The sequence below is a fragment of the Mercenaria mercenaria genome, chromosome 16, assembly GCF_021730395.1.
Source record: "Mercenaria mercenaria strain notata chromosome 16, MADL_Memer_1, whole genome shotgun sequence".
Taxonomy (NCBI): domain Eukaryota; kingdom Metazoa; phylum Mollusca; class Bivalvia; order Venerida; family Veneridae; genus Mercenaria; species Mercenaria mercenaria.
Window position 1 is genome coordinate 63,384,768 of NC_069376.1, and position 17,899 is coordinate 63,402,666.

The following is a 17,899-nucleotide window of genomic DNA, read 5'->3' on the forward strand; positions in this document are numbered from 1 at the left end:
GAGTTATGGCCCCTGAAAGGGCCTAAATTAGCTATTTTGACCTTGTCTGCACAATAGCAGCTTCAATTATGATTTGATTTTAACCAAACTTGCATACAACTGTATCACCATAAGATCTCGATTCCTTTGTATACACCCTAAGAGACGTATTATGTTATCGCCTCGGTGTCCGTCTGTCTGTTTGTCTGTCTGTTGGTTAGCAATTTCCCTTCTGCTCTGTAACTCTTGAACCCCTTGAAGGATTTCAAAGAAACCTGACACAAATGTTCACCTCATCAAAACGATGTGCAGAGCGCATGTTTTGGATGGCTAACTTCAAGGTCAAGGTTACACTTAGGGGTCAAAGGTCATATGACTTTGTTTTGTGTGTATATTGCTCTGCATTTGCGTTGCATTGCAGTGCTCTTGTTTTTATTCGGCAGATCCTTTTGTTCACTTACAATATTTTTTTTTAATTACTCCCCTTTTATGTTACTATAAATAGCTTATTTAGTAACTTTTTTATTATTGACCGTATGGTAAAACCGAGACCACTTTCCTGTGGTACAACATGAATGGTACCTCCAATTTATAAGTGTATTTTGACATATCTGTACCTTTAAGAAAATTTCAACTATATTTTCTCATGATTCTTTCGATTGATCTTGATTTTGATTTTTTTGACCTTCTTGTCCTTAAATGCAATGATGGCAGGTGAGCGATATAGGGCCATTATGGCCCTCTTGTTTACTTTTGTATTCATTCAATTGACAAGGCTGTTGAATAGTCAAGTGATGCTATCCTCCGACAGCTCTTGTTATGTTTTAATGGTGGTCAGTAATGTTAGAAATCAACTTTCTGATACTTGATTTATTTTTTGACACAAAAGTAATTTCTGTAAAGTTTCACTTAAAAAAAAAAAACTAAAATAAAGAAAAATACCGACCTACCTGTAGTACCATAATTTTTTAGCATGTTACTGGAAACAAAGAATTTTTTAGGATTAATAACCTCCTGTTTTTCCTACTTTTTTGTCCACAAACCTGTTGGTTTTTTTTTACTACATTGTACTTTTTGTGTAGGGACTTGCTACTTTTCTCGTACGTTTTTGCAAGGCCATACTGGAAGACCAGAAAGTGACATAAACTGTTGCTTTATTATTATTTATGGATTTTAAGAAGTAGAAACCCCTCCCAGAGTAAACTGTTGTCTTGTAATTTATATAAGCGTTAATAAACATGAAACCTCTAAAACAACAAAGTCCTTTTATTCCAACACTGTTTGTTTATAGCATTACAATTTATACATAACCAAAGTCTCAAAATTGTATTTATGGCATATTGTATAATAATGCATTTTATTTTTAGCTCACCTGTCACAAAGTGACAAGGTGAGCTTTTGTGACCGCTTGATGTCCGTCGTCAGTCGTCCGCCGTCCGTCAACAATTTGTAAGAAAATCTTCTTCTTGAAAACCACTGGGTAGAATTACACTAAACTTCACAGGAATGATCCTTGGGTGGCCCCCTTTCAAAATTATTCAAAGAATTGAATTCCATGCAGAACTCTGGTTGCCATGGCAACCAAAAGGAAAAACTTTAAAAATCTTCTTCTCAAAAACCAGAAGCCTAGAGCTTAGATATTTGGTGTGAAGCATTGCCTAGTGGACCTCTACCAAATTTGTTCAAATCATGACCCCGGGGTCAATATTGACCCCGCCCCAGGGGTCACTTGATTTTACAGGCCTAGAGCTTAGATATTTGACATGTAGCATTGCCTAGTGGAACTCTAGAAATTTGTTCAGATCATGACCTCCGGGGTCAAAATTGACTCAGCCCCAGGGGTCACTTGATTTTATATAGGAAAATCTTAAAAAATCTTCTTCTCAAAAACCAGAAGGCCTAGGGCTTAGATATTTCACATGTAGCATTGCCTAGTGGACCTCTAGAAATTTATATAAGTCGTGACCCCCGGGGTCAAAATTGACCCTGCCCCAGGGGTCACTTGATTTTACATAGGAAAATCTTCAAAAATTTTCTAAAAATAAACCAGAAGGCCTAGATCTTAGATATTTGACCTGTAGCATTGCCTAGTAGACTTCTACAAAATGTGTTCAAATCATGACTTCCGGGGTCAAATTGACCCCACCCCATGGGGTTACTTGATTGCACATAGAAAAATCTTCAAAATTTTCTAAAAATATATTTTTAATTACTTCCCTTTTATGTTTCTATAAATAGCTTCTTGTCCTTAAGTGCAATGATAACAGGTGAGCGATATAGGGCCATTATGGCCCTCTTGTTAGAATTTTGGGAGTTCGGGATCGGGAGGTTGAAGGTTTGAGCCCCATGGGGAGCGTTCGTCAGGGGGATGTTTGTCATGGGACTCATTCTGAAAAGGCCAGTTTGTGAGCCGCAAGCTAGTTAAATGAATTTTTAGCTTGACTATACAAAGTAAAAGGTGAGCTATCCTACTCGACCTGGCAACGGCATTTTTCCGCGTCCCCACCATTGTTAAAGTTTTTTTTACACTTTCTCTTTTTTCAACTTACCTCTGTAATTACTTGATGGATTTGATTCAAACTTGTTATTCCTCATCATCACCCACATCATCTGGCATAAGGCACCAATATTTTATGATTTCTCTCCCTTTTTCACTTAGTTCTTAAGGTTTAAGTTTTGATGCACTTTCACTCTATCTCTGTTATTACTAAATGGCTTTGATTCAAACTTAAAATACTTGTTCAACATCATCACCCACGTCATGTAACACAAAATGCATAACTCTGGCACAAATATTTTATGAATTTTCCCCCTTTTTACTTAGCAGGTTAAAGTTTTGATGCACTTTCACTCTATCTCTGTTATTACTGAATGGATTTGATTCAAACTTAAAATAGTTGTTCAACATCATCACCCACACCATTTAACACAAGGTGCATAACTCTGGCACCAATTTTTCATGAATTATGTCCCCTTTTTCTTAGAATTAAAAGTTCATTTTGATGCATTTTCACTATATCTCAATTATTATGAAATGCATTTGATTCAGACTTGAAGTACTTGTTCCACATCATCACCCTTACACAGTGTTTGATACACTTTATCTGTACCTCGCTTATTACTTAATATTTTCGATACAGATTCAGGCTACTGTGCAATATCTTCATCCACTGTTGGAGTTAATAAACACTTCAGTGACAACCCCAGTTTCCTCAGATGTGCCCAGTTTCACTATCCAGCATCAAAGTAGTCGAGCACGCTGTCTCCTGTGATAGCTCTTGTTACTAACTTCTATCTGCCTGGCATAGTGGTAGGAGTTGGGAGTTCATTGGTACACACAATAAAGGTGTCTCATAAGCCAAACTGGCTGACTCTTTCCTTTAAACAAGATCTTTTTAGCGAAATATACTTGCACAACACAACTTTCACTCTGTTTTTATTACATGTTTCATTAAATTTTGTAAGTGACTTACATTTATATTGCGTATTTTTGTTTTGAATCTGTTTGAAATCTTGTAGTCATCTGAATAAACAAATTGCTGTAATAAGTTTGAGGTGTGTTCAATGGAAACTAGGAGAGTAAATAAAATCCTTGGAATATTCCTAAATTTACAAATATCTGAACTTAAAGTTGCAGTCTCAGTAACTAATAGGAATTCTTAAAGTTCATCCTTTTAGCCCATGTTGAATTGGTATGTAAGTTTGGAAAAAAATCTTTTTTAATATGTTTTAGTAGACACACAAAAAACAGAATGAACCCCTCACTTTTCTTTGACATAATATGTTGTTGGCAAATTGTATGCAGTGTTTGGCCACAGAGAAATGAACATTAACTAATTTGGACCAAGGGAAGTAACTCCCATAATGTTGCAAGGTCTTATCTTCTGTACTGTATGTAATTTTATGTTTCATTTCAGATGCCCGCCACATGTGAACTTGCCATCAAACTGTCGGCTGGTAAGAGATGTTGCCAAACCCTGCTGTAAAATCCTGACCTGTAGCCCCACACCATCTCCCCTGACGAAAAAGTGACCAGGACTTCTGCCTATGACTACAGTACCAACACAGAGACCAGAAAGTAATGAATCGGCAAAAATTCCTATGATATTGTAATTTAAATCAATCCAGAACTACTTTCTTATAAACATTAATTGTAATTACAAACTTAGTAAAACTTTTTGAATTGGCAATGAGATAATATTATTATAAAAGTCATGTTTACTTACAAAATAGTATCTTCAGTTGTTCCAGAAGTGTGTTTACATGCATAATGACAAGAGCATGTTTCTCATTTAGTCAATTGAACATATAGTCAAGATTGACATAATATGATGTAAGAAATATCGGCCTTTTTTCATCCCCTGCCACAAGTATTTGGGGGATTATAGGAATGGTCTCCATCCATCCTGCTGTCTGTCCATTTGTCCGTAACACTTTCATGTCCGCTCCATATCTCCTAAACCCCTTGAAGGATTTTCATGAAATTTGGGTCAAATGATCACCTCAAAGGATGTGCAGAATTCACAAGTCAGCCATGTTGGGTCAAGGTCACAGCTCAAGGTCATAGGTTTTAGCCCTCCATTTTGTGTCCGCTCTGTATCTCCTAAAGCCCTAGAAGGAATTTTATAAAACTTGGGTCAAATGATTGCCTCATCATGACAATGTGCAGAGCTTATGAGTCAGCTGTGGTGGCCCAAGGTCAAGGTCACAACTTAGGGTCAAAGGTTTGAGCCTTCATTTTACTCTGTATCTCCTTAACACCTTGAAGGATTTCATGAAATTTAGGTCAGATGATTACCTTATCAAGATGATGTGCAAAACTCTCAGCTGTGGTGGGTCAAGGTCACAACTTGGGGTCAAAGGTTTAAGCTTTCCATTTTGTGTATGCTCTGTATCTTCTAAACCCCTTGAAGGATTTTCATGAAACTTGGGTCAAATGATTAAGTTATCAAGATGATATGCATAACACATGAGTCAGTCATGTTGGCTCAAGGTCAAGGTCACAGCTTCGGATCAATGGTTTGAGCCTTCCATTTTGTGTTCACTCTGTATCTACTAAACCCCTTGAAGGGGTCATATGATCACCTTATCAAGTACACATGATTCAGCTATGTCAACTCAAGGTCAAGGTCACAACTCAAGGTCAAAGGTTTGAGCTCTATGTCTCCTAAACCCCTTGAAGGATTTTCATGAATTTTGGGTCAAAAAAGACAATGTGCAGAATTCATGAGTCAGCCATGTCAGTTCATGGTCAAGGTCATAGCTGAAGGTCAAAGGTTTACCCTTTCTCTATCCATAACAGTGGCAGGGGACTTAACTGTTTTTCAGACTGCCTTGTATGTAATAAAATGTCAGGGACTTATGCAATATATATGAAAATTTGAGATGGTGTAGTATGTGACATTAGTTGACAGACATACGCAGTTATGATATTTAATAATATCTATGATCAGTTTGTTTATCAGTTGTACCAGTTTTCCAGCTCTGCCTGCAGAATGTACTTTGGTACCTAGCCTAAGTAGCACATTATGCTGCAAGGAACCAAACTGTATTTTTAGCTCCACTGTTTGGAGAATATGGGTGCTTTTCTACTCGTCCCAGCTTGAGCTTTCTTGGTGAAAGTTTTTCAGCACCCTTTGTTTTTAGCTCACCTGTCACAAAGTGACAAGGTGAGCTTTTGTGATCATGTGGCGTCCGTCGTCAGTGCGTGCTTGCGTCCATAAACTTTTGCTTGTGACCACTCTAGAGGTCACATTTTTCAGGGATCTTTATGAAAGTTGGTCAGAATGTTCATCTTGATGATATCTAGGTCAAGTTCGAAACTGGGTCACGTGCGGTTGAAAACTAGGTCAGTAGGTCAAATAATAGAAAAACTTTGTGACCTCTCTGGAGGCCATATTTTTCATGGGATCTGTATGAAAGTTGGTTTGAATGTTCATCTTAATGATATCTAGGTCATATTCGAAACTGGGTCAACTGAGGTCAGAAACTAGGTCAGTAGGTCTAAAAATAGAAAAACCTTGTGACCTCTCTAGAGGCCGTACTTTTCAATGGATCTTCATGAAAATTGGTCAGAACATTCAGCTTAATGATATCTAGGTCAAGTTCAAAATTGGGTCGCTTGCAGTCAAAAACTAGGTCAGTAGGTCAAATAATAGAAAAACCTTGTGACCTCTCTAGAGGCCATATTTTTCATGGGATCTGTATGAAAGTTAGTCAGAATGTTCATCATAATGATATCTAGATCAAGTTCGAAACTGGGTCATGTGCTGTCAAAAACTAGGTCTGTAGGCCAAATAATAGAAAAACCTTGTGACCTCTCTAGAGGCCATATTTTTCATGGGATCTGTATGAAAGTTGGTCTGAGTGTTCGACTTGATGATATCTAGGTCAAGTTCAAAACTGGGTCAACTGTGATTAAAAACTAGGTCAGTAGGTCTAAAAATAGAAAAACCTTGTGACCTCTCTAGAGGCCATACTTTTCAATGGATCTTCAAGAAAATTGGTCAGAATGTTCACCTTGATGATATCTAGGTCAAGTTCGAAACTGGTCATGTGCCATCAAAAACTAGGTCAGTAGGTCAAATAATAGAAAAACCTTGTGACCTCTCTAGAGGCCATATTTTTCATGGGATCTGTATGAAAGTTGGTCTGAATATTCGTCTTGATGATATCTAGGTTAATTTCGAAACTGGGTCAACTGCGGTCAGAATCTAGGTCAGTAGGTCTAAAATTAGAAAAACCTTGTGACCTCTCTAGAGGCCGTACTTTTCAATAGATCTTCATGAAAATTAATCAGAATGTTCACCTTGATGATATCTAGATAAAATTCGAAACTGAGTCACATGTCATCAAAAACTAGGTCAGTAGGTCAAATAATAAAAAAAAACCTTGTGACCTCTCTAGATAAAATTCGAAACTGGGTCACATGCATCAAAAACTAGGTCAGTAGATCAAATAATAAAAAAAACCTTGTGACCTCTCTAGAGGCCATATTTTTCATGGGATCTGTATGAAAGTTGGTCTGAATGTTCGTCTTGATGATATCTAGGTCAAGTTCGAAACTGGGTCAACTGTGATCGAAAACTAGGTCAGTAGGTCTGAAAATAGAAAAACCTTTTGACCACTCTAGAGGCCATATTTTTCAATGTATCTTCATGAAAATTTGTCTGAATGTTCACCTTGATGATATCTAGACAAAATTTGAAACTTGGTCACATGTGGTCAAAACTAGGTCAGTAGGTATAAAAATAGAAAAACATTGTGACCTGTCTAGAGGCCGTACTCTTCATGAGATCTTCGTGAAAATTGGTCAGAATGTTCACCTTGATGATATCTAGGTCAAGTTCAAAACTGGTCACGTGCCATCAAAAACTAGGTCAGTAGGTCAAATAATAGAAAAACCTTTTGACCTCTCTAGAAGCCATATTTTTCAATGGATCTTCATGAAAATTGGGTCATGTGGAGACAGGTGAGCAATTCAGGACCATCATGGTCCTCTTGTTCTTTGTTACTATTGCTTATATATTACTGAAATGTCATATTACAATTAATAGCATGCAAACAAAGTATGTGCAGGGGCTGGGCCCATTATACCCAAAGTCAAAGTCACCAAGTTGTTATACTTCGGTTATTTTTAAGGTTTATGTTTTTTGGCAACCTTTGTTTTTCTGTCATATCTTTGTTACTATTGTTTTATCTTACTGTAAGTTAACATAAACATTGTCCAGCATACAAACAAAATCGTTGCAGGGGCTGGGCCCATTATCTTCAAGGCCAAGGCTAGGGCTGTAACGAGTATCCGAGTACTCGGATATCCACGAGTTTGACCAGAAGTTCGAGTACGGATATTCGTCATTGTCAGGATCGTTGGATCGCGATCTTTTTCATTAATTCATGCAATTTGTAAAATTCTATCAATAAAACTATATTAAAGCCACATTAAACTTCTTCAATGAATTTTCTTGCACATCTAAAACGATTACAAGTTTTTAGATTCTAAACCAGATGTAAATAAATGTCTTAGGTAGAGTTAGCATCAGTCCTATTTTTGAACTAAAGTTAATATGGAATATGTCAAAACAGTGAATAAACATTTATCATTTAAGTAATTAAATTCAGTAAAAATTTAGATCCGAAATTTCTGCCCAAAGAAAATTTTCTTATCAAAAAATGCAAAACTGTTACTAAATATTGTAATTATTAATGACCGGCGTCATATCGTTCATCTGCAAGAATGGCCGAACATTACAGAAGTCCACCGGAGAAACCTGACTTTAATTAATGAGCAAAACATTAAACATAGGTCAAAACTATTAAACTGAGCACTATGAGAACTGCAAAGCTTTGATTCCATAAAGAAAACAGTACAAAAATAACAAGCTTGCATTTTTGTATCATAATAAGTTGTTGGTGATCCGTGGTTCGATCTGTGAATCGTCAGCCCCGATTCGCAGATCGGATCGAATCGCCACTTGTCTGATGATCCACAGCCCTAGCCAAGGCCACCATGGTGTTGTACTTAGGTTAGTTTTATTGCCAAATAGTGGAGTGTGCTGTCTTACAAACAGCTCTTGTTACCAGTGTTACTCATACAGCTAATGATACTGCTGCCTTCTTTACACCACCAACTTTACCAACAGGTGTTGTTACTGGTGGGTGACCATCTCTGCCTACAGGATTAACAGTATTTCCTTTATCTTTACAACCATCAGAAATGACAATTTCCCCAACACCGCCTGGTTCCACTGTTGGTATGCAGTAAGGGTTTCAACACATTCAGGATCCACATTCTTCCCACCATCACTGTCAACTGTATCATCAACACAAGAATGTAAGTTTTGTAAATGTGTTCTATATAGGCAACATTTTCAGTGACATTTTTAGCTTTACTATACAAAGTATATAGACAGCTATCCAAATCACCCTTTTGCCGACATTGCCGTCCTTCCACCTTTATTCCTTAGTTAAAGTATTGATGCACATGATGGATTTGCTTCAAACTTAAAAATTAATCCTCATCATCACCCACATCATCTGGCACAAGGGCCATAACTCTTGACCAATATTTGATGAATTACCTCTGCCTTTTTATTTAGAATTTCAGGTTAAAGTTATTGTGCACTTTTACTCTATCTCAGTTTTTAGCTCTACTATTGAAAGAATAGGGAAGCGTCGGCGTGAGCGTCGCACAAATATTAAAGTTTGGTACCATCCGAAATATTTTAAAAGTCCATTGAAATATTGCTTTCATATGTTGCATACTTGTTTACCATCATGACCCCAGTCTGTAAAAAGGAGGAGGCAACTCTATGAAGCATTTTGACTGAATTATGGCCCTTTTTCTACTTAGTATAAATGTTAAAGTTTGCTTACTACCCCAAATATTTTCAAAGTCCATTGAGATATTGCTTTCATGTTTTGCAAACTTGTTTACCATCATGAACCCAGTCTGTGAAAAGGAGGAGGCAACTCTGTCAAGCATTTAGACTGAATTATGGCCCCTTTTTGACTCGGAATAAATGTTAAAGTTTTCATACCACCCCAAATATTTTCAAAGTCCGTCATCCACAATTTGACAACACTCCAGAGGTCACAATTTTGACCCAATATTAATGAAACTTGGTCAGAATGTTAGCCTCAATAAAATCTTGGACGAGTTCGATGTTGTGTCATCTGGGGACAAAAACTAGGTCACCAGGTCAAGTCAAAGGAAAAGCCTGTTAACACTCTTGAGGTCACAATTTTGGCCCAATCTTAATTAAACTATGTCATAGTCATAATTTCATAATTTGAAACTCTACAAACCAAAAGCCAAAAAATCATTATGGTTCAACTCCTTTAGACATCACACTTTAACAGTATGTAATAACTTACCAGAGGAATTAGTCAACAGTGACACTGTAACTTCATTCAAATCAAAACTGGACAAATTCTGGATATCTAAACGATATGATATTTCTCAAGTATTTTAGGTTTAGACTAGACTGGAGGCGGAGAACAGTTTTTATGATGTAGTTCAAGGGGACTTATTTTAGCTAAAGGACTATGGAGTGTCCCCAGAAGATAAAAGGTAGACAAAAGGTAGATATATTGATTTATGCATTCAATATAAATGAAATTCAGATATGAATTGGTAAAGACAAATAGAGAATAACATGGCTACTGTCTTTTGATATTAATGTTATCAGGTCCAGGCTGATATAGGCTGGAAGGGGTGAGGGAACTGAAACCCTTCCGCCCATATCGGCCGCGAGCTGATAACGGTGATATCAAAAGACATTAGCCTGTTATTCTATTTGTCATGAAACTCACACAAACTGCTTAGAACAACATATGTCTTTATCTCTATTTAGTCAAAAATGTCTACTGAAACAAAAATTTAAATGAATATTTTACGGATTTGAAAATTCATCCGCCCCTAAACCTTCTGAACGAAACAATACGGCAGCCATGTTGAATTCAACTCCAACAATGTTTTTATATGCCCGAAGGGATGTATTATGTTATGACGCTGGTGTTCGACTCTGTCCGTTAGCAATTTCATGTCCGCTCTGTAACTCTTGAACTCCTTGAAGAATTTCAAGGAAACTTGACACAAATGTTCACCTGACTGAGAAGATGTGCAGAGCGCATTGCAGTGTTCTTGTTTTTTTTGGCAGATCTCTTTTCAGCTTATCTGATTTTTTTTTAAAAAGATGATGAGTTAATGTCATCACTTGATTGGCTATTGCTTTGAAACTTGCAACGCTTGTTCACCATCATAAGCTGACCCTGTACAGCAAGAAACATAACTCCATCCTGCTTTTTGCAAGATTTATGGCCCCTTTTGTACTTAGAAAATATCAGAGTTCTTGGTTAAGTTTTATGTTTAGGTCAACTTTTCTCCTAAACTATCAAAGCTATTGCTTTGAAACTTGCAACACTTGTTCACCATCACAAGCTGACCCTGTACATTAAGAAACATAACTCCATCCTGCTTTTTGCAAGAATTATTGCCGCTGTTGGACTTAGAAAATTAGTTTTCTTGGTTAAGTTTTATGTTAAGGTCAGCTTTTCTCCTAAACTATCAAAGCTATTGCTTTAAAACTTCCAACACTTGTTTACCATCATAAGCTGACCCTGTACAGCAAGGAACACAACTCCATCTTGCTTTTTACAGGATTTATTGCCCCTTTTGTACATAGAAAATATCAGATTTATTGGTTAAGTTCTGTGTTTAGGTCAGCTTTTCTCCTAAACTATTTAAGCTATTGCTTTGAAACTTGTAACACTTGTTCACCATCATAAGCTGACCCTGTACAGCAAGAAACATAACTCCATCCTGCTTTTTGCAAGATTTATTGCCCCTTTTGTTCATAGTAAATATAAGATTTATTGGTTAAGTTTTATGTCCAGGTGGGCTTTTCTCCTAAACTATTCAAGCTATTGCTTTGAAACTTGCAACAGTTGTTCACCATCATAAGCTGACTATGTACATCAAGAAACATAACTCCATCCTGCTTTTTGCAAGAATAATGGCCCCTTTTGGACTTAGAAAATCATGGGTTGGACATTTTTCTAGTATAAACAAAAAAATTAGATGAGCATCAGCACCCGCAAGGCGGTGCTCTTGTTTATACTTACAATATATTTTTTTAATTACTTCCCTTTTATGTTACTATAAATAGCTTATTTTGAAACTTTTTTTATTATTGGCCGTAGGGAAAAACTGAGACCACTTTTCTGTGTTACAACATGGATGGTACCTGCAATTTTTAGGTGCATTTTTACATACCTGTACCTGATAAGGATTTTTTTGTATACTTTGATTTTTTTGTGGACTTAAAATTGATTTTTGAAGTTTTCCTTTTGTTGTTCCAGTCCTTTGGGCTACAACAGTCAAGTTCTTATAATTTTGCCCCCATCCTATGATGTAAGCCTTCGGGCGTATATTGCCTCACTTGGCGGTGCTCTTGTTTAACTTTCTGATATTCTTGTAAAAAAAATAACAATGAAATACACTCTTACCTGCATTAAAAATAAAAAATCAACCTCTTGAATAAACCAGAACATGCTTTATTTCCATATTATGAAACTTTTGATTCAGACAACTACATGTCCATAGCACTGAAAATTTCACTTCCAGTTCCAGACTCCTGTCAGTCTCTGAGATACTTTAAAGTTTTTAAAATCATTAAATTTACACTGATCCAAGAATTACAATTAACTGATCCAAGAATAATTATTAACACAAATACTTTTGCTAATACTTAATAAAATGTGCATGCCTTAAATTAGGCGTAATTCAAGAATAAGTATATCATACATTGTCAAGTGTATTGTAAACCTTTCCAAGAATCGATCCATGTAGACATTGTGACCTGATAACAAAATAAAATATAAGCAAATGATATCAGGTACTTTGCATAGTAGTTGCATGATAAATCTTTTATTTATGCATAATACACATACATATTTATTCTTTCGGAGTATTAAAGTACAAGAGCATCATTTGCAGAGGTATTGTGTCACCCTTGTACTGATAAACAGACATACTGTGTCACACTTATACGGATAAACAGACGTACTGTGTCACATTTATACAGATAAACAGACATACTGTGTCACACTTATATGGATAAACAGACATACTGTGTCACACTTATACGTATAAACAGACATACTGTGTCACACTTATACGGATAAACAGACATACTGTGTCACACTTATACGGATAAACAGACATACTGTGTCACACTTATACGGATAAACAGACATACTGTGTCACACTTATACGGATAAACAGACATAATGGAATTTTAACTCGGCATAACAGGAGTATACAATATTTTTATAATAGATCTAATTTAAGGCTTCAGATATATTTAATAATATTATGCTACCAGATGCGGTGTAGCCTGAATGCTACCAAAACATGTAGCCTATTTGCTACCAGATACGGTGTAGCCTGAATGCTACCAAAACATATAGCCTATATGCTTCCAGATACAGACTGTGTAGACTGAATGCTACCAAAACATGTAGCCTATTTGCTACCAGATACGGTGTAGACTGAATGCTACCAAAACATATAGCCTATATGCTACCAGATACGGTGTAGCCTGAATGCTACCAAAACATATAGCCTATATGCTTCCAGATACAGACTGTGTAGACTGAATGCTACCAAAACATGTAGCCTATTTGCTACCAGATATGGTGTAGACTGAATGCTACCAAAACATGTAGCCTATTTGCTACCAGATACGGTGTAGACTGAATGCTACCAAAACATATAGCCTATATGCTACCAGATATGGTGTAGACTGAATGCTACCAAAACATATAGCCTATATGCTACCAGATACGGTGTAGACTGAATGCTACCAAAACATATAGCCTATATGCTAGCAGATACGGTGTAGACTGAATGCTACCAAAACATATAGCCTATAATTATGCTACCAGATACGGTGTAGACTGAATGCTGCCAAAACATATAGCCTATATGCTACCAGATATGGTATAGCCTGAATACTACCAAAACATATAGCCTATATCAATGCTACCAGATACGGTGTACACTGAATGCTGTCAAAACATATAGTCTATAATTATGCTACCAAATATGGTGTAGACTGAATGCTATCAAAACATATAGCTTATATGCTACCAGATACGGTATAGACTGAATGCTACCAATACATATAGCCTATAATTATGCTACCAGATACGGTGTAGACTGAATGCTACCAAAACATATAGCCTATATGCTACCAGATACGGTATAGCCTGAATACTACCAAAACATATAGCCTATATGCTACCAGATACGGTGTACACTGAATGCTATCAAAACATATAGCCTATATGCTACCAGATACGGTGTAGACTAAATGCTACCAAAACATATAGCCTATAATTATGCTACCAGAAACGGTGTAGACTGAATGCTATCAAAACATATAGCCTATATGCTACCAGATATGGTATAGACTGAATGCTACCAATACATATAGCCTATAATTATGCTACCAGATACGATGTAGATTGAATGCTACCAAAGCATATAGCCTATATGCTACCAGATATGGTATAACCTGAATGCTACCAAAACATATAGCCTATATGCTACCAGATATGGTGTAGACTGAATGCTACCAATACATATAGCCTATATGCTACCAGATATGGTGTAGACTGAATGCTACCAATACATATAGCCTATATGCTACCAGATATGGTGTAGACTGAATGCTACCAATACATATAGCCTATATGCTACCAGATACGGTGTAGACTGAATGCTACCAAAACATATAGCCTATTGCTACCAGATACGGTTTAGACTGAATGCTACCAAAACATATAGCCTATATGCTACCAGATACGGTTTAGACTGAATGCTACCAAAACATATAGCCTATATGCTACCAGATACGGTATAGACTGAATGCTACCAAAACATATTGCCTATATGCTACCAGATAGGGTATAGACTGAATGCTACCAAAACATATAGCCTATATGCTACCAGATACGGTATAGACTGAATGCTACCAAAACATACAGCCTATATGCTACCAGATATGGTGTAGACTGAAAGCTACCAACATTCGGGAAGACTTGTTTTACTTACTAGTGTAGCATTTTTAAATTGAATGACAAAATATGTAAGAATATTTTATATCATAGTAATACATGGCACAATTACATATTGATATTGAGCATAAGAACAACTATAGCTGACGATAAAAACAACAAAGTGAAAATATCAGCTGTAGCTTAGTCTTCAACATTAATATCTAAGCAAAATCATGAACAACAATACATGTATAGCCTATAACATTAACGAAATGAAATATGAATATATAGGAATATTATGCGGCATAAATTATGAAACATACTCGAGTATCATACAAATATTACTCAATATAAAGAGAGACGTCTCTTGCCAAGATGTTTTGTCAGTCCAATAACTACAATATTTACATATTCGTGACATCTTATTTCTTTAATGTACATATAACATTGAATATTCCAGGCAGAAGTCCTAATACAGCAATCATAATGACGAATGCAGAGAAACATTGCAGAGACTTTTAGGTATAAACAATCCTATAATACTGAAATTTACAACTTGTGATATGTAACCATCTCTTACTATGTGTGTAAGTACACAGAAAGATATAAAGTGCAAAGTATGCAAAAATGAGGTGTGGCTGAAGAACGAGTGCAGATTTCCCGATGCAAAGATAATAACCTTTTTATTACATACACATCTACACGTATAAATATAATGTAAATATCATATTAAATTTGTTCAGTAGCCTGAATAGGAATGACAATACTGAACTAAATAGAAAAAAATAGTGCAAGAATAAACACTGAATTACGTCACACACCTGATATGAAATTCAGGCGTTAGTGTATGGAAAAATATTGACATTTCAGGTACCAGTTTAACGTAACGGGGAATAGAAACGTGTATGTAATAACAATAATATATTTAGTTACAAACATCTGTTAATAATACAGTGGCTAATTCTGTAAATATGTGGGAAAAAGGTAGCAAAAATTGTCTACCTGAAATTATTTCTGCCTAAGTACTACACTAACAGTTCGAGTCTTGACATTTAAATGCTTGTGTTTAAACTAATTTTTATTTATTTTTTTTAAAAAAATTAAGAAACAAGAATATACATGTATATTAAAAAATAAATATCATTTTACTTGAAACTTTCAACATTTTACAGGAGCAGTACCAGTCCTGCTATTATGTGAAAATGCAGAGAAGTGATGACTAGAGAGTAAACTTTATAAAGTAAGTTAAGGCGTAAAAAGAAATTGTTTGTTTCCGGTATCCCGACCTACTCTAAATTTTTGGCTTGACCCTTAATGTTTTTATGGCCTTGGAGAATATTTTTTTCAACTTTGTCACAAAAAGTTGCAAAACTGCAGTTTTTATGCTTTAAACATGGCCAGTGATGTTAGAAATCAACTTACTGATGCTCTAAGGCATAACCCCCTTACTTGTATGCATTTTTTGACACAAAAATAATAATTTCCGAAAAGTAGCCTCAATAAAAAAATAATTCCAAAAAAAAATTTCTGACCTACCTACCCCAATTTTTTTTTAGCATGTTACCGGAAACAAAGAAATTTTTTTTAGGCCTAAGGTAATGTAATGGTAAAAGTTAACAAATTTGAAATTACAATGTTCTTAAGTTTTATCTAATCTAATACAGTCTTTTTAGTTATTACAATATACATCTGTTTGACTTTGGATGGTGGTTTCTGGAATCCTTTTCATTGTATTTCTTTTTCATTTTCATTACATTTCAGATGTTAAATTTCTTCTTCAGTTTGATTGCATCTTCATTTTCATTAATTAATACAGCAATCTTTATCTTTCTTTTCTTACACAAGCTTCTCCAAAATTGGGAGGGCATAAAATTTTTTTTCAAACAGCAACTCCCTTAATTATGCCCCCCTTCGAAGAAGGAGGGGTATATTGTTTTGCAGATGTCGGTCGGTCGGTCGGTCGGTCGGTCGGTTGGAATGTAGACCAATCCGTTTCCGGATGATAACTCAAATTATATGCTCACTGTAAACAAAAGTTCTACCATTCTGGTTTAATCTGACCTTGACCTTTAACCTATTAACCTAACAAGAGATTACAGAGAGAACACTTGGGCTTAGGATCATGGAAGTTGATAGAGAGGTTGGTCATCACCAGCAGATGACCCCTATTGATTTTGAGGTCTGTATGTCAAAGGTCAAGGTCACAGTGACCCTGAATAGTAAAACGGTTTCCGGATGATAACTCAAGAACGCTTGGGCCTAGGATCATGAAAGTTGATAGGGAGGTTGGTCATGACCAACAGATGACCCCTATTGATTCTGAGGTCAGTATGTCAAAGGTCAAGGTCACAATGACCAGGGACAGTAAAATGGTTTCCAGGCAATAACTCAAGAATGCTTAGGTCTAGTATCAGGAAAATTGATAGGTTGGCCATGACCAGCAGATGACCCCTATTGATTCTGAGGTCATTAGGTCATAGGTCAAGGAACAGTTAAATGAGTGGTCCTCTACTAAGATTATTCAGATTATTTCCCTGGGGTCAAATATGGCCCCACACCGGGGGTCACATGGTTTATATAGACTTATATAGGAAAAAACTTTCAAACAACCTCTTGTCCAAAACCACAGGGCCTAGCGCTTTGATATTTTGTATATGACATCATCTAGTGGTCCTCTACTAAGATTGTTCAAATTATTCCCCAAGGGTCAAATATGGCTCCGCCCTGGGGGTCACATGGTTTACATAGACTTATATAGGGAAAAACTTTGAAAATCTTGTCCAAACCACAAAGACTATGGCTTTGATATATTGTAATGTAGCATCATTTAGTGGTTCTCTACCAACTTTGTTCAAATTATCCCTCTAGGGTCAAATATGGCCCCGCCCCAGGGGTCATATGGTTCATATAGACTTATATAGGGAAAAACTTAGAATCTTCATGTCCATAACTTACATCATTCAAATTTGGACCACATGTATAGTTTTGAATGGCAAGATGAACCTTGACATGACTTGACCTTGATCTTGACCTAGTGACCTACTTTCACATTTCTGTAGCTGCAGCCTTCAAATTTGGACCACATGCAAAGGTTTGTGTACCGAAAAAACTTTGACCTTGTTATTGACCTAGTGACCTACTTTTACATTTTTGAAGGTACAGGCTTCAAATTTGGACCACATGAATAGTTTTTTGTTCAAAAATAAAATTTGACCTTGATTTTGACCTAGTGACCTACTTTCACATTTCTCAAGCTACAGCCTTCAAATTTGAACCACAAGCATAGTTTTGTGTACTGAAATGAATTTTGATCTTAAGATTGACCTAGTGACCTACTTTCACATTTCTCAAGCTG

General features: G+C 36.2%; 1 long non-coding RNA gene across 1 annotated transcript; it reads left to right on the plus strand.

Annotated features, from left to right (window-relative positions):
* Positions 1–3,908: 3,908 nt before the first annotated feature.
* LOC123541265 (uncharacterized) lies at positions 3,909–16,482 on the plus strand. Its single transcript, XR_008367531.1, has 4 exons — positions 3,909–4,057; positions 8,694–8,812; positions 9,946–10,062; positions 15,005–16,482. It is a non-coding gene; the product is annotated as an uncharacterized LOC123541265 (long non-coding RNA).
* Positions 16,483–17,899: the final 1,417 nt, after the last annotated feature.